Source organism: Lissotriton helveticus, chromosome 3_2 (genome assembly GCF_964261635.1).
Source record: "Lissotriton helveticus chromosome 3_2, aLisHel1.1, whole genome shotgun sequence".
In the NCBI taxonomy this organism is placed as follows: Eukaryota; Metazoa; Chordata; class Amphibia; order Caudata; family Salamandridae; genus Lissotriton; species Lissotriton helveticus.
The window spans coordinates 270,417,925-270,435,958 of NC_136062.1; the positions used below are offsets into that span (position 1 = coordinate 270,417,925).

At 45.9% G+C, this 18,034-nt stretch overlaps 1 protein-coding gene and 1 long non-coding RNA gene across 4 annotated transcripts in view; one reads left to right on the forward strand and one right to left on the reverse strand.

The window, feature by feature from the left end:
* Positions 1 to 18,034, reverse strand: part of LOC144826646 (uncharacterized) — a 382,563-nt gene that overhangs the window by 188,131 nt on the left and 176,398 nt on the right. Inside the window, exons 5-9 of one of the 2 annotated variants that reach the window (XR_013609869.1) lie at positions 15,661 to 15,735; positions 15,506 to 15,573; positions 15,133 to 15,403; positions 14,168 to 14,263; positions 1,045 to 1,673 (exon numbers count right to left, since the gene is read on the reverse strand). This is a non-coding gene — a long non-coding RNA (uncharacterized LOC144826646). Of the gene's footprint in view, positions 1 to 1,044; positions 1,674 to 14,167; positions 14,264 to 15,132; positions 15,404 to 15,505; positions 15,574 to 15,660; positions 15,736 to 18,034 lie in introns of those variants that run through there. The other variant, XR_013609868.1, reaches the window with a different exon arrangement.
* Positions 1 to 18,034, forward strand: part of LOC144826643 (uncharacterized) — a 358,756-nt gene that overhangs the window by 135,298 nt on the left and 205,424 nt on the right. The window lies entirely within an intron of this gene.

The window sequence follows — 18,034 nt, forward strand, 5'->3', positions numbered from 1 at the left end:
CCTTGTATCTACCCACCATCCTGTGCATATCTACAGACGTGGGTACTATCTGAACCAGGGGTCTCCAACTGTTTCTGTAAAAAGAGCTGCTCGTGTTCAATAGAAATCCTGCTAAGCTATTAATAATATTAGAGATATAGTAGTTACTACATCAGACAAGATTCATATACAAGATTACTATCAGAGATCACCGCTGTACTTCAGACATGGTTGCCAGCAGTAAAATGAAAATTATTGTGGAATGCCTCTACATGGGCAATAGATAAAATTCATAGCTGCAGTGTCCTGGCACCAGGGTAATGCACTTAGTGATAGTCTTTCCAACAGTGTTTGATTTTTATCTCTCAAATATCAGCTTTAAATATATTTTGGAAATTCACCTTTTTTCTCTAAATCTCAGCATATGAATTCTGAATATACAGATTTTTGTTTCAAACACACCGTTTTCAAATTTGGTATGCATATGTTAATGCTAATAATCAAAAGCTTTTAATGTAGTTCACTGGGGTGTGATCCAGCGCTGCTCTCAAACAATCCTCAAACCATCACAGAATACTCAGCAGCTATCACATTTCACTAGTCAGTGGGGCCCATAGCACCGTGAGTTACTCATTCACACAAATCGCACTGCTCCTGAGGTCAGCGAAAATCAGAGGACGAGCTGCTGGATAGCGGAGTACCCTAATTCATCTAAAAGTTAAATTCTATACATTATATACATATGCATTTTATTAATGTCATCATGGTATTTAGATTTCATAAAACAGCATTTTTAAGGCAACCCACTGTTTTGGCCAATGGATCAGCTAGTAAAAGTTAGTTGATGGACAACAAGACCAGCTTAATTCTCCATGTATTTCATTTTTATTTCTCTTTTAAGTCTTCTAGCATGACCTTACGCTTGGAGTTTTAGTCATTATTCCGAAACTCTAGTTAAGCATTTCTTAAATAACTTCAAGTAAAGGATAAGAATAATTCAATTAGTTTACATTTATTAGCAGAATAGTTCAGAAAATAATAAAATTCACAGACATATTACCCGTCTCCTTGGTCAAAAAGAAATCCGGATTAAACAGCAAAGCACCCAAAGACAGCCTCTCTATCTTCCTCGATGTTCACCTCCCATCAAGACTCCGTCCCCATCAAAAGTTGAAGTCAGGAAAAATGTTAAAGTCTTTGCACCCAGAAAATCGATCAGTCTGACAGCATGTCGTGGTGCGAAAGAAATTCAAAGCAAGCGTTTTTTCTCTCTTCCAACCAGCCTCTTTTATACCCTTTTCCCCTAACTAACCAACAAAAATTTGAAACGTTAGGGTCCACACTCAATTCTCATTGGTCCCTTCGAGAGGTGGATGAAGATCACCTCATTTCCTCATTGTCCAATTTTTCGCAAAGTCACTTCCATAATTCTCATACGGTCATAACTGTCCATGTTGCAATATTTCATTTTTGTCCTTATATCGACACTTTGGTAAACTTTCCCAGGCTCACAACTCAGACATTCCGTTATGGCACCATTCTGCTTTTCAGGTCACACTGGCCTTGACATCAGCAGCCCAGGCACAAGCTGCTCATGCATCTCTCGAGTGCAGTCGCGCATGCGTAGAAATATACTTTCTTAGAGTCTCGCAAAACTTCCATTTTTATTTAGGCCGCATAGGCCATAACGGGAACTATTATAAAAACAAAAACAATTAAACGTTAGATTTCTAAGTAAAGCCCTTCTGTTTACCTAAGTGTACCCTGTTAATAGTTACCTAGCTTTTAAGCTACACATAGGCGTTGTTTCTTACCATTTCTCCTTCATTTTTGCCACAATGAATACTTATAATAAGCATACATTCGTAGCTTGGTTAATTTAGAGCATTATTGCACTATATTAGCATGACAAATTCACAGGATTAATGCATTACAATCTGCAACACAAGCAAATTAGTATCCCACGTGTACCTTTCTATGTGTGTTTTTTTTCTTTCTGTTGATTAGTTAACTTCACTCGATTAGCACATATTATAGTTATGAGAAAATGACTTCCCGGGGGGTATATACATTTTTTTTTGCTACAGCCTCACTCCTATCAACTGCACACAGCAGAGCTATTGTCGGGTAGCTGGAGAGCTACCAGTAGCTCACAAACTACTTGTTGATTGATAGTCTGAACGGTTCCTGAGGCGTGAGCCGGGAACAGAGGCTTTTTTAAGTGAACAAATCGAATTTTTTTTTTTAAATTGTAAAAATTGTACTTTTCTGTGCCACTTTATTGGAAACCACCCCCTGAGCACCCCCTACCTTCGGATCAGTCCTGCGCCTGCAGCGGGGGCTACAGCAGCCGATTCGACGCTGCTTAGCGCTATTTCGCCGCCATCTTGGGTGAGTGAGAGGGCGAGCAGATTACTTGCTCGGCCCTCCCACCCCGATCGTTATAAAATGGCACCTCCTTGCCGGAAGTGCAGCGGACGGGCACAGCGGGCGCGTCGGCGGCGCGCCAAAGGCGAGCCCGTCTGCACCCGTCTGCGACCGACCGGGACCAGGGGCCACTGACCCTGTACCTTTTTTCATGTACACCTCTGCACAGCTCCTTGCCCTCGTGGCAATTGGCCCATCAGTCCCTTTACGCTGGAAGATATAGCAGCCCTTGGTACTCTGACTTCCTCCCCCGCTCCTGTTACTATCTCACCTTTTAAACCCAAGCATGTCCCTCGCTCGGTCTGTCCTCCCTCTCCCCCCTCCCCCTCTCTCTCCTCGGCCCCTTCCTACCTGCTCAACACTCGCTCAGCTGGCAAACACCAACTGGAACTGTTTAATCTCCTTGACACCGAGTCACCTGATTTTCTGTTCCTGACGGAAACTTGGTTTTCTGCTGCTTCCGCGCCCGACGTTCTATCCGCACTGCCCGCGTCCTACTATGCTTTGCGGGCAGGCCGCCCCGACGGGAAAACTGGTGGAGGGGTGGCCATGATTATCCGGTCTCCCCTCCAATTTCAACCCTTGGTCCACCCTCCTATATCCAACGTGGACTTCCTAGTTGCCCGTTCAACAAACCTGTCAGCTCCCCTCACTATTTTCCTCTTATACCGACCCCCCCAAACTATGCCCCACTTTGTGCCTGCCCTTCAAGACTTACTGGCTACTCTTGCCATCAATAATTCGTCTGTTCTTCTACTGGGTGACTTCAACTACTGGCCTGGTTACCCCAGGGAAAACCAGACTTCCAAAGACTTCTCCGACACTCTCCGTTGTTTTAATTTTACCTCCCACATTCATGCCCCGACTCACATCCACGGCCATACTCTTGATCAAATATGGTCTTCCGGTCGAACCATCTCTCCTACTACTATTCTCCCCTGCACCTGGTCGGACCATTCCATCATCTCCTTCTCTATAGATCTTTCAGTCGTCGACAGGCCCCCTCTTCCCAAAAACATCTCAGCCCGGAATTAGAACCGGGTGGATTTTAACATCCTCCACTCCTCCCTGGCAACTTCTCTCCCTAAGCTATCTGACCTTCCCCTCGATTCTCAAGTCGATGCGCTTAATTCATGGCTGTCCTCTTCTTGCGATCTGGTCGCTCCCCTCAGGGTGCTCAAGGCTTGCCGCCCCCACGAAGCCAATAAATGGTTTTCCGGTGATCTCAAAGCACTCAAACTGGCCCTCCGCCAGTCAGAGCGCCAGTGGAGGCGCAACTACTGCCCCCTCCTGAGGGACCGATACAGGTCTCTTCTTAAAAACTATAAGAGAGCTATTCTCTCAGCCAAATTGGAATACTTTTCGGGAAAATCCTGTCGGCAGCTAATAATTCTAAGGAGATTTTCTCCATTGTCTATAATCTGGCCGCATCAGACAGAGTTAATCCCAACCCCACTCCTTCCCAATCTCTCTGCCTTTCTCTAAATTACTTTTTTCTTGAGAAGATTGTTAACATCAAACGGAACATCCCCCCTCTATCTTCTCTTCTTCCCGCTGCCCCCCTTCCTCCTCTGTTGTCCTCTCTTCACCATTTTCCTCTTATTTCGCAGGAATCCTTCCTTGCCCTTCTTGGGAAGGTCAAGTCAGGCTCCCCTGCTGATTGTGGTCCGGCTCGTATTTTACGGGAGCTGTTCTCCGGCTGCCCGACCCTCCTTTATCCCTCCTCAATGCATCTATTTCCCAAGGCAAAGTTCCCTTATTGTTTAAATCAGCTACAGTTATTCCTATTTTAAAGAAACCAGGTTCCGACCCCACCCTCCCCGCCAATTTTAGACCCATTTCTTTGCTCCCCTACCTAAGTAAGATTCTGGAAAGCCACATTACTTCGTGCCTGTCAACCTACATAGAGGAAAATCATCTCTTAGCCTCTCACCAAGCTGGCTTTCGCCCAGCCCACTCGACCAAATCTGTGGTTGTTTCTGTTCTCGACGAGTTGAAGAACAAGGCGGATTCCAACTCTCCCCAGGCGCTGGTGCTCCTTGATCTTTCCGCTGCCTTTGACACGGTCGACCATTCCATCCTTCTCGGCCGTGTCAAGGCAGCGGGCATCCAGGGCACTGCCCTCTCCTGGCTCTCCTCTTTCCTCCAGGGCAGAACGCAGGCCGTTCGTCTTTCCGGTTTCTCTGCTCCCCCCCCGGGCTGTGCCTTTCGGGGTCCCCCAGGGCTCGTCCCTGTCCCCTCTTCTTTTTAATCTTTATATCTACCCCCTCATCATTTCTTTACTCAAGATGTAGGTCTCGGTGTACAACAACGCCGACGACCTTCAATTTGTTTTTGACCTCGCCCCTGTGCCGGACTCTCTCTCCAAATTCCAATCTGTTCTTATCTTTATTTCGGACTGGATGAACCTAAATTCCCTCAAGCTTAACCCTGACAAAACGGAGCTGGTCCTGACTGGTGGTGCCAATAGTCCCTGGACATCCGCCTTCTGGCCATCCATCTTCGGCCCTCCTCCGGCTCCCTCTGGGACAGTCACGACCCTGGGCATCAAAATCAGTCAGGACCTCTCCATGTGCCCCCAGGTTAGCTCTGTTGTTTCATCCTGCTTTCTCTCCCTTAGGATCATCCGCAAGATCTCCCGTTTCTTTTCTACTGATGCCCTCAAAATAATTGTCCCGGCCATGATCCTCTCACGGTTAGACTATGGGAATTGCCTTTACGTGGGCATCCCTGCCTACGAGCTCCGGCGCCTTCAGACCATCCAGAACCAGGCTGCCCTCCTTATCCATCGGCTTCCCAAGTCTCACCACACCACTCCTCTCCTTAAATCCCTTCACTGGCTTCCCATCCTGCAGAGATCTCTCTTTAAGATGGGATGCCTAGGTTTCAAGGCCCGAGACCGCACTGCCCCCGCTTTCATTAACTCCTTGATCACTCATTATCACCCTTGCCGCAATCTTCGCTCCTCCAGCCAGGCCCTCCTTTGCATACCTCGTTTCCGTAAATCCAGAACTGGTGGCACCAGATTTTCCATTCTTGCCCCCCGCTTCTGGAACAGCCTCCCCTCCATCATTAGGTCAATCACTGCTTACCTGCAATTCCGTAAGGCGCTTAAAACCCATCTGTACGCCCAAGCTTTTACCAACCTCTAAATACCTGGCCGCCCCTTCCCTCTGACACTATCATCTTTTCAGCGCCAGGAAGCCGCTTTGTCACAGAGCGCTTTACAAATACTTTCAGCTTCAGCTTCAGCTTCAGCTTCTTGTTGGCGAAGCCTGATCTGACATTATTTACAATACCACAGACCTCAACACCAGCTGGGTGAACATGTAACCCCACCTTCCCACTGACTCAGCTCAGATCCTCTTGGAACTGATGTGGAGCACAGGACCTTCAGTGGAGCTAGGCTAGGCCAGGCCCTTCTCAAGGGGAGACATGCAGTCAAGTCCATGGCAGAACATTTTTAGACCTTCAATCTTCTGTACCATATGTGCATATCCATATTTGCAATGACTTGAACACCCTCTTCTTCATTCTCATGGGAAAAATTGTATTAGTGTTATTAGGTGTAATGAAAGCTTTCAGCTTTCAGTACTTTATTGCTTCGTGGCTGGACATGGTGCACAAAAAGCCCCCTAATTCTAAAAGAGCCTTCCTTTTCCTTGGTTTATCCCTTGCTTGTCATCCTAGAAACAAAAGAATGATCGCTTGCGATGGGCAGTGATAATGGCATTAACATAAAAGACATTTAGCAGAGAGTATGTTCTTGGCTAATGTTTCCTTTTTACTATATGTTGCATGTCATCTTCTCATGTTTCATAATGCTCACTTAGAAGGACCAAAAGTTATACACATCAATCATGGGATGTACCCAAACAATGGCTGGAATGGGTTCATCCAAACACACAGTCTGCTATGTTGTGTGACATATGTTGTGCTGACATGACATCAATCGTACGTAAAAAAGAAAAAAAAGCTTAGGGATAGCCAGTGTGTCAAACAGCACAACGAAGGTGGGCAAAGGGTAGAAAGCGGTCTGAGGAGGGTTGTACAGACACCAAAAGGGCGATACAGCAGATGGCAGAAAGAATCACCATCTTACATGGCCAGTTTAGGTCTCAGAGGCAAAGTAAGAACAAGGTTGGTGATATGCCGTTGTTTCCAGTGGTCCAAGGCTGGTCACCAAAACAATGGAACAAGATGGACCGACTAGTCTTGCCACACTGCCTGGCAACGAGTTGTCCTCAGATCTGTCTGTATATTTTCAACTTCTTGCGCCTGGACTACCTTTGCAGGACTCCATCATCTTTAGATCCCGCCTGGAGACTGCTTTAGGTGTCACACCTGTCTCATGTAGTATAATAGCATAAATAAAAGATAAACACACACAAACAAAGGTTTTGGGTCAGCCTGTTCATCTACTGGTTTGCTCAGCAGCCATTCACATTTTGCTTCCACCCAACATGGCAAGAACAGGTGGTAATGGGTCAGCCGTCTTCTGGTATTGACTGTCTTGCACTGTCAGTTAAAGTATATTTCATGACCTCTTGTGCACATTCTCCTTAAAAAGAAGAGAACTTCAATACCAGGGCTGCTGGTCGAATAATTTACTGTGGCAAAATTATTTATCTCCATTCTTTATCTATTGTGTAAATTATTTGGTCATCTTGAGTGTTTAAACTGTATCTTCAGGTTGCAGTAATTAAAAACCAATAGTACCTTTCTTTAGTGCCAATAAGAAACATATTTAGCTTGGCACAGAGCAGTCAAGCTTAACTTAGAGGCAAAGTGTAAAGTATTTTTGTAACAGTAACACAGTGAAAACACACCACAACACGAGACTATAACAGAATTAGGACAGTAGAATACTTTTTAGTAAATAAAACTAGACAAAAATAACAAAACTCCAATTAGTAGAACTAGAGATGTTCAATTTGAGAGATTTTAGTGAAAATGTCGCCAAAAGGTGTAAGGCTACACCTGTGGATATCTGGTTGCACTGGACCTGGACAAAGTCATAAGTTCAGACCAGCTGTAGCAGAGTGCGGGCCAACAAGAAGGACCCAGTTAGGCCAGCTGAACAGAGTATCCTAAATTCTTGTTTGCTCAGCAAGGATTTGCGTCGCAGATGCGTTGTGCAGTTGAAGCAATGCATTGGTTCTGAGATGCACCGAGGCTGTAGTTCGCGGTTGCACATCATCATTGAGGAACCCTTTGACCAGGATTTGCAATGCGAAGTCCGGAGTCGATTATGTGCCATGCAGTGTTTGCGATGCATCAGTTCTGTGGGACTGTGAAGCTGCAATTTGGGGCCCGGCATCGTCATCAAGGCTGCCATCGGCGATGCATGTTAGGGCCTGCACTGAGGATGCATTGCGCAGTGGCGGATCTGATGCAATGACAGGCTGCGATGCATTGTGGGTCTTTACAGCGGTTCCAATCCACACAGTTGTGGTGATGCGTCAGTTCTTCTTGGGGTTGTGCCGTGCAGCATGGCAGATGCGTTCATTTGGGAAACTACCTTTACAGCGTGGTTTTAAGCATGTGTGCTGTTTACCCGCAAGTTGAACACGGCTTGCCTTTACCACACATATGCCTTAACCACGCATATGTGTGGTTAAGGCAGTCGGTGTTCTAGCTGTCTGAGTGCAGGGGTGGGAAGAGGAACCGGACAGATCACTGCAGGAAGGACCGGTACACAGCATGGTAAGTTGGGTTGGGGCCAGGGGAATATCGGGGTAGGTTTTAGGGGTTGGGGCTGGGGCTGGTGTTAGGGCTCAGGGCCAGGGTCTGAGGTTGTGTTTAGAGAAGAGGCCGAGTTTTAGGACTGAGGGCAGTGGAGAAGGGGCAATTTTGAGGACTGGTGCCAATTTTTAGGGCTCAGGGCAAGGGTGCCATGGTCGAGGTGGTATTTCTGTGCTAGGGTGTCAGATTTAAGGGCTAAGGGTAGGGTGTCAGGGTTGTTAATAGGGCTGGGGCAGATAGAAACAAAGCAGGCAGGGCGATTTTTAGGGCTCAAGACGGGGGCTGGGGTGGAATCTTTACCACATATATACATTTACCAATCATGCCTTTACACCGAAATTAATTGTAAAGGCATGCATGGTAAAGACTAGGTTGTTGTAAACACCGCATGGTTAAAGCATGCACGGTTTAGGATTACGTGGTTTTGTCATACAGCCATCTGTTGTGCTGGGTCTACAGAGGCTTGCACCTCAGGCCCACTTCCAAGGGTCCAGGACTAGCATTGCCTTATTGGTAGGGTAGACTCACAGATGGCAGAGTCTAGGTGCAGGTACAAGATTGTTGGAAGACTTTTGTGCCCCGGAAGGCTTCAGATCAAAAGGCCAGCCAACTAGCCCCTGGGGTAACTCTGGGTTAAAGAAATGCAGGTCCAGTCCTACTCACCCAGGAAAGAGAGCAGCAGGTCAGCACAGTAAGGCAGCAGCGCAGAATTTGAATTTGAATTTAAAAGAATTTGTAAAGCGCACGTCTACCAAGCGGTTTCTTGGCGCTGGGGGATGCTGAAAACCAAGGGCAGGGGTGCAAAGGACTAAGATGGGAAAGCTTGCGGGAAAAGGAACGTTTTAAGGGCCCTTCGAAAGTCCATATAAGAAGCAGCAGATCTGATAAGAGACGGGAGTGCGTTCCAGAAGGTGGGGGCGAGAACAGAAAATTTCATGCCTCCCGACCTGCTTTTCTTGAAGCAGGGTACAGAGAGAAGAAGTTTGGTAGAGGAGTGTAACTCTCTGCTGGGACAGTAGGCCTTAATAGCCGAAGAAATGAAAGCGGGGGCAGTCCCCGCCCGAGCCTGAAAAGTCGTGCAGCCCAGCTTAAAGAGAGCCCGTTCTTTAACGGGTACCCAGTGCAGTGATTTGAGTAGGGGAGTAGTGTGATGGAATTTGGGTAGCCCATAAATCAGGCGGGCAGCCTGATTTTGCACTAGCTGGAGGCGTCGAAGGGCATAGGCGGGAACACCGTTGTACACGATATTCCCGTAGTCTAACCGCGATAGAACCATTGCCATTAGAATCAATTTTAAAGCAGGGAAAGAAAAAAAACGGGAGATTTTCCGGATGGTGCGGAGGGTAAAAAAGCAGGAGGAAACTGCGGAACTAATCTGGGAGTGCATTGTAAGGTGTTGGTTTAATGTGATCCCAAGTGTTTTGACAGAGGACGACGGTGACGGGGGGGGACCCAGGGAGGGAGGCCAGAAAGTGGAGGACCAGGGACTGCGACTACCGCCGGTAAGAACTGGCTCTGTCTTATCCGGGTTTTGTTTAAGATGATTTCAGTTCATCCAGTCCCGGATGAACAACAAAACAGATTGAAAATTGTGAACACTAGCTGGGGAGTGGAAAAGATTGAAAATGAGCTGGATGTCATCGGCATAGTTATACACCGTGACCTCCATCTCTTGTAGTGCAGAAATAAGGGGGAAGATGTTCAGGTTAAACAATAAGGGGGAAAGGGACGATCCTTGAGGAACACCGCACTGCACCTTGCACGGAGAAACAGAAAAATCGGCAAGGTGGACGGCCTGGGTGCGATCACTCAAAAAGGAGTTAAGCCAGGCCAATACCGGGCCCCCTATGCCCGCCGCCTTGACACGGGAGAGAAGAATAGAATGATCAACCGTGTCAAAGGCGGCGGACAGGTCTAAAAGAATGAGGGCCTGAGGAGTGTTGGAATCCAGCCCCTCCCTGAGTACATCTATGACAGAAATGACCACCTTCTCGGTGGAATGCCGGGGGCGGAAACCCGCCTGGCACGGTGCGAGGTAGCCACCGTCGTCCACAAAGGAACTAAGCACCTTGGTGACGTAAGACTCAAGGACCTTGCCCAGGAAGGGAAGGAGGGAATAGGACGATAGTTTGAAGGGGAAGAGGGATCGGCACCAGGCTTTTTTAGGATGGGAATAATGGTAGCCGCTTTATAGGGGGCGGGGACGGTGCCCAGTCTAAGGGAGTCATTCAAAAGGGTGAGGGGGGGCAGATAGCAGTCTGAGAAGATCTTACGTAAAACGTAAGCGGGGCAAGGGTCGGCGGGGGATCCTGACTTGACGCGGGCTAGCAGAGGGAAAAGGGTTTCTTTAGTCAGCGGTGGTATGTGGGTCACACTTTACATGTTTGGTGACGGCTGGGATCACAAAAGGTAGGGGAAGGGGGGTATGTTGGCCTTAATAAGTGCGATTTTATCAATGAAAAAACCATTGAGGGAGTCGCAGAGAAGCTGGGAGGGGGGGGTTTTAGAAGATGTCCTATCGGAGGAAGCCAGCTCGTGGACTGTAGCGAAGATTTCTCTTGGCTGACTCTCGGCTGCGAGAATCCTCCCCGAGAAGTATCCAGTCTTGGCGAGGAGGATATCTCTTTTATATTCATTAAGGGTGGAAATATAACGAAGTTTGAGAGTGGGACAGTAGGCAAGCCTCCAGGCTCGCTCTGCTTGGCGCACTTCAAGTTTTTTTGCTTTAAGGCCAGGGGGAAACAACTTGTTGGCATCATAGGCCCGTGTGACGCGCTTCATGGGGGCCACTTGGTCACAGGCCCTCGAGAGCCAGCTGTCAAGGGTGGCTATTTGAGATGATAAAGTGAGACCAGCTAAGTCAGGACGGGCGGCTGACAAGGAAACGCAGTGGGAAGGGATATCTACTCTGCTCCAGTTCCTGGCCCAGGTGTTTTTGGGGAAAGAGGTTTTTTTTACAAGACTGAGGTCCAGGAAGAAGGAGATCAGAAAATGGTCGGACCATGCACAGGGTGCAACAGTAGGGGCAGTGACTGGGATATTGAGGGTCCAAATTTGGTCCATTATGTGGCCTCGGGAGTGAGTGGGGATGTGAACCTGCGAAACAAAATTGAGGCTGAGAAGGAGCTGGGTAAAGTCTCTAGACATGGCGTCTTCCGCAGGGTCATTGGGCCAAAAGTTAAAGTCCCCTAGAACCAGAACAGATGCATTGTTGACTACCAGTGTGGCAAGTAGGTCCTGGATGGCAGGGATAAAACATGGGCTGGGCTGGGGTGTGGGCGATAAATTAACACACACGTGATAGGGATCTGAAAGGAAGCGGAACGCACAACTAGGTAGTCGACCGCTGATATAGGAGGGGAAGGGAGCACCTGAAAGTAGAAACCGGCTCGGACAATCAGGGTGACCACGCCCCCCATCTTCCCCCCTGGCCGATCAGCGCGGAGGACGAAGTAGGGGGGAGGAAGAGCTGTAGTACGTTAGGTAACGAGTCCGTGCGTAACCATGTTTCCGTCAGGAACAAGAGATCTGGTTTATAGGCATCCAAGAAATTAAACAATTCAAGCTGATGCTTGACCGCCGACCTGGTGTTCAAAAGGAAAGCCGAAATAGTAGGTGTAGGGTTGGAGGAGGGAGGAGGTTGGGGAGGGTCAGGGGAGAAGGGGGAGAGAGAAGGCAGGGAGGCAGGAAGAGTACATGAGGGCCTACTTCGAGCCAAGCCAAGTTCAATGACCCGTGTAAGAGAGGCTGGCTGGAGTGGCCAGGAAGCCTGATAAGAGCATAGTTGTGCAGCAGAGTAGGAAAGAAAGCGGGCATAGTGAGGTGCCCCATAGCCCCGGCCGGCCGCGGACGGGCGCAGACGGGCTTGCCTTTGGCGCGCCGCCGGCGCGTCCGCTGCGCGTGCACATGAGGGGGGGTTTAAGAAGGTCAGAGGCGCAGGAGACTAGAGCGCTGACCTGGGAGAAGGCTCCCAAGATGGCGACCGACAACCCCGTCAGCCCTCCGATCAATCGGCACTCAGCCGTGTCGGACCGGGGCTAGGGGAGCGGGAGCCAGGCAAGAAAACACAAGGTAAAAAGAGGCAAAGGTACGATTTTAAAATAAAGTTAGAAAGATAGTACTCCAGCAGGGCAGCAGGATGGCAGTCCTTCAGCAGTTCAACAGTCCTTCTTCCTGGCAAAGTATCCACAGGTTCAGAAATGTACCGAAGTGGCGGTGTCTGAGGTCCAATATTGCGACACAACTCCAGCAATGAGTGACTTTTGTGCCGACAGATACATCATGAATCCTGACATATCTGTCTTTGCTTGCGACATGGAGCGCTATACACTAAATACAGTGCATCCTTCGTGTCACAAGGAGGACGCAGTGAAAACAGTTATATTGCTGTTTTGTCGCAGCTATGCACCAGTTTTCATAAATGAAGCACTGTGTTTTCACACTCACACGTCACACATGTGAAGTTTGTTTAATGCTCCAGTCCTAAATGTGAAAAACAGTAAAACAGGTCGTTGTAGCCTAGCAGAGCCCCACCCAGTAAATAAATGAGAAGGTGGCAATGCTTTTTGGTTAGTAACAGGGAGAAGCAGTAATTCAAATGATCATTCATTAATGATTTACACTCTCAGGATCACTACAAAAGGAATATGTATTTCAACATAATTATTTAAAAATAGTGATTTCAAAATTGTGGGATCTACTGCACATAATATTGGTAACATTACAGAAGATAATAAAAAGCAACAAAGCTTTTCCATAATAGTGAAAACTGGGGCAAATCTTAACAGCATAATTTATAGCCCTTAACCCCTTTAGTGCTGCCGTCGGCCAACGGTCGTCGCGAGCACTACCTTGCCAGTGCTGCGCACGTGCGTTGGCTGACGCGGCCGTACCCGTTTCTTCGAACGTTTAGCACTGGCGCAGAACGTTCGAAGCAACAAACGGGTTAAACCCTCACTGTAATATCTGTAAACGCTATACTAGTTCTAGCAGATGAATAAATAATAAGGCTGAGTTTCAAAAGTGGTATGCACACCTAGACTACATGGTTCAATGTCTGTTTGGAATAGTATATAACCTATATCGAGCACAGGGGCAAGAGCTAGGAGATTGTGTCTCAGTGAGAACACAATCCTGGCAACAGTATATAAAGGCAGAATGGAATGCTTCACAGAGCCGTGGGGGGGTCTTGCTAGAAGCTCTTTCTGTTGAGATTGAATTTGGTGCTGTGCTCATCTGTGATCTTTGACCTAAGTGAATTTTCACTCCTAACTTGGTGGTCAAGTGGTAGTTCTTGTATATTTTATCTTCTCTAAGATGGAACTTCCAAAGTCACCTTAGGAATGTTTTTAAATAATCATATACATCAATGGATGTACTAATACGGAACAAATACGTTAGTAAAGACTACATTATTTACGTAATGGCTGTTATATGACCTTGAAAAAGGCACCTGTCCCAGACTGATGTCGCACTGAGGATTTGATGAAGTCTATTTCTGAATGAACTCACACTTTCACAGTTCTTGGAAAGATAGCTACAGACGGCATCTGCATCAAAGGCAGACATGTTGATGCGCAGGAAGACATAGTCCTTACATCACACTAGTAGCATTTAATTTACAGGCCATGGGTACATGTAGTACCACTTTACTAGTGACTTATAAGTAAATTAAATGAACAAGCCAATTTGACCATATTTATAGGAGAGAGGACAAGCACGTTAGCGCCGGTTCACAATGGTGAAGTGCACAGAGTCCTAAAACCCAACAGAAATGAGGTCAGAAAATGGGGGGAGTGAGGGCAAAAAGTTTGGGGTGCCCCTATAGAGAGGGCCAAGTCCAATAACATCAATCATAATAACTTATCTTGCTATGACTTTATGAGGGCCCTTTGTTAAATAACTGGCCTCTGTTTTATCAAGTGCCTGGATTCACGGTCAAACATCAAGGGTACATAAATCCCAGCAACAATGGATCAGAGAAGCAGTCTCATGCATGATGGCACACTTGACTTACCAGGGAGAAGGTGTTTCTCATCTCTGGCCATTTTTCCATGAAGCAGCTTCTTCACCTTGCATCCATTTTCCAGACACTCATGTTCAAGGAGGTCTACTGTCAAACAAGTAAAGAAGGTGCTTAAGGGGCACCAGGAACAAACAGGATGTGTCGGCAAACTGAAATAGTTGATTGCAGATGATAGCTGTTGATAGTGACCACAGCAAATTGCTGAAGGAGTGGTGATGTTTTACGTCTGATTGCACTACCGCCAAAATGTGGCCAATGCAGAAGACACCACACACTACCAGTGGTGGCTAGTATGGAACGGGGTGGCGGAGCAGTTGAAAAAAAAGAAAATGTCACTTACCTCTGCATGACTGTCATCTCTCCTCCACTTCTCTTCCGGGAAGCAGGAAGCACACAGTCTCCCCAAAGCTAATCTCAACGCTTCTGCCATCAGCATGACAGCAGCATCGTGATTGGTCTGAGCGGTCTGGTTCGATGCTCAGACAGGGAGTGGGAGTCTGTGCATTTTCACCACCCAAGCAGTGCAATACAGCAGAGTGAAGAACATGCTAAATACGCATGACTGTTTGGCCGGCCCAAGACGGCTCGCCAAACCGTCATGCACACCAACCCCTTCTCTTGCTGCTGGCTGTGACAACAGCCAAACCCCACACTGCCCCAAAACTGGCTTCAGCGCAGAAAAATAAAATGATAATAACATTGTGTTATCATCATTTTATTTTTCCTTTTTTGCACTGCTGAAAAGTGGAGGAGCCATTTCTGCACACCACACAAGTTTTTTGTGAACAAGTGCCACCTCTGCTACCTACCATCCTTCCAATTATTTCACATAGTCTGCTAGAAACATACATTCTTTATAAAATTCTGGGAACTATAATCCATATTAATCTGACAAACATGTTTTCTTCTCACTTTCCAAGACTAAGAGTGAGTGGAAGTTGTTACGAGGCACTCACCTGTGCTCCAGATTGTTTCACCTTGATGACGATGTGAACGGTGAGACGACAGGTCCCCAATCTCCCTAGACACTAGCATATACCAAGATATAATTTAGGATCAATCCAGTAGTCTCAGGGGGAAAAGAGGTTGGGATGACAAGAGAAGAGAAACAAGAAGATTCCAGCGCTCTTCTTTTAGGGGGAACAGGGCTTCTGTGGGCTTGAGTATTCTCAGGATACAATAATCAGGAATGTAACTGGATAGTGGCTTGAGTTTTCTACTGGACTCCTAAGTACAAAACACAGAAGATAAACAATGTGTATATCTGTGAGGCAGTATCTTCTTACAGTTATCATAAACTTGTGACCAAAAGTCTCCAATAACTCTTACCTACAGACTACGTAGGTTTCAACAGAATTTTGGGTTGACCTAACAATCTACTTGTCGATTTATGCAATCTGCAATAAACAATACAATCATTAACCTAGTTTCAAATAAGTTTAACAACCATGATAGCATTTAGTTATGTTCATCAGCAAAGGTACCTGAATCCTTATATGGCCAGCTTAGGATCAGATGCCCTTAGTCCACAGAAGTTCAAATGCTGCAAAAACATTCTTCTGCCATAAAGGAACAAAATATTGCATACAAAATAATAGTAGTCAAAACCACATCTGTGCTGTTCAAATCAAAATCAAATAGTATTTTATTTTATTGCCCTCTGTCCAGTATCTGTCAATGCGCAATAACACATAAAAGAATCTGTAACCTTTTTTTACAAAAAAAAAAAAATCCTTTCCCTGTTCATTACAAAAACTCTAAAGAACACATTTCTCTTGAACTGGCACACAAAATACACTATCACATTTCTATATCGACCTTATTTTAAAAGCATGCTACACAAACTGCTTGTGCAGAGTTACATTCATTTACAATAATAACATTCCTTTCTGTAAAACAGAATTTATTATTCGTTATCATGTCTAATTTATACCTACGAACAGTGGTCATTACATCTAAACAAAAAAACTGGTCTGTTCATTTTCCTAGGGTTTTCTAAACTTAAATTTCTTCACATCTGACTCATCGTAGCTAGTCAAAACAAATGGCTTGGTTACATGTTTAATTCTCTCTTAAAAAAAAAACGAACTTGTTTTCAAATTGCTTTAAAAATACATCTCTTCATCTAATGTTCAAATCTGTTACGAGGATGGCAAAAGGACACCTTTCCTTCCAACTTGTTCTGCTCTTGAAATAACGCCCTCAAACTCACTCTCTGTTTATCCTCTCTCCCACTTCATTCTTTCAAACTGTCAGCAGGTGCTCTCTATGTGCTGACTCTCAATCCCCCTTAAGTGCTGCCCTTCCTTACTCCTGCTGGCTCCCTTGCCAAAAATACCAAGCAGAGCCTTCTTCCTCTGCTGCCTCTAGCCCCCACCTTGTCTCCTCGAAGGCCGAAGTGCCATGCGTGCCTGCCAACTTTTGTCTGCTCCCATCTGCTCTGACACTCTCCCCATGGGGGGGGGGGGGGAGGAAACCTGCGCCTTTGCAAGCCTCCCAAATATCTATCTCAAAGAAGCTGTCTCTTGTCTGCTGGGGCGAGGAGCTGGGATGACCCCTCCTGTAGGAATTCCTCCTCAGTATTCACAGAAAGCCTGACCTCTTCTCAGCGCTGCTGGGTGATCTCACTGCTAGCCTCTCATACATCTATCTTAAAGACGCAAGCACTTCACCATCACTGACTGTGCATTTCATTTCTCCTCCTTCACCAGATTTTTACATGCCATTCACTCCCAGGACGCATTTCATGTCTGAGACGGAAAACAGCTTCATATTTTATTCTCAACTCTTTCACCTCTTGTCAGAACTAAACAGAATTCACAAGCTAAACATTTTATTTAACACTAATACACAACTGTCTTTCTTCTGTTTTTATCTCAAAGCTATAAAGCCCCCTGTCAGACCATGAGTCTGTATTTCACTTGTCCTAGTGCACATTTAAATGTGTGTCTATGCAGCACAAATTCACACTGGCCTGAACAGTCATAGAACTGCCTTTGATTTAAATGCACATTTCTTTCCTGTCATTTCTCTCATGTTAATTCACTTCCTATGTCAAAAATTGGAAACATTCTAATACTTCTACTGAAACCATATTTTTATATTTGTTACATTTTACAAATTAGGAACAACCAGGGCAATACGAAACTCATTCCAGGCATTTTCAGAGAAGGACCAAATTCATTAGTTTGCCTGGGAAAGCAATTGCAAATGCTCCTTTTATTTTATCATGTTCTCAAAGAGACAAAACAATTTCAAGCGCTGTTTCCAAAGTTGTCAAAAAAAGAACATCCCACATTTCAAGGTTCCAGTCAATTCCAACCTTTAAACACTCTGTTCTCCTATTAAACCCTTCCTCTGCTTTTCCTATACTTATTTTGCATGATACAAACCATATCCTTTTTCTACCACAGTCTGGTCGGTTTCACATTCATCTTTGCAATAATTTATTCTGACAGGTTAACATTGCAGAGGTATTTTTTGGCTCCAACCCAACAAACCATGTCTCTCATGTCTCAAATTCACACTGCAGCTGAACATATTTTGTATACATTTCTTAATAAACACCTGAAAGAGATCCAGCCCTTTCTGCCTAACGTGGCACTTTTTACAAAACTCACTTAAACACACACTCCAATTCTCACTCAACCCAGCACAATTAGCTCCCTCACGGGCTAGCACACCATATGGGCTACTTTCCATCCAAATATATACATATATCAATTGGTATCTGAGAGTCCGCTTTTAATTTCTAGAAAACATATCTCTTCTCCCTTTAAATCAACGCTCACATCCTGCAACTGACTACGCCAAAAATGTTTTGAATGTGACTTCTCACCAAGAAGCCACACCCAATCT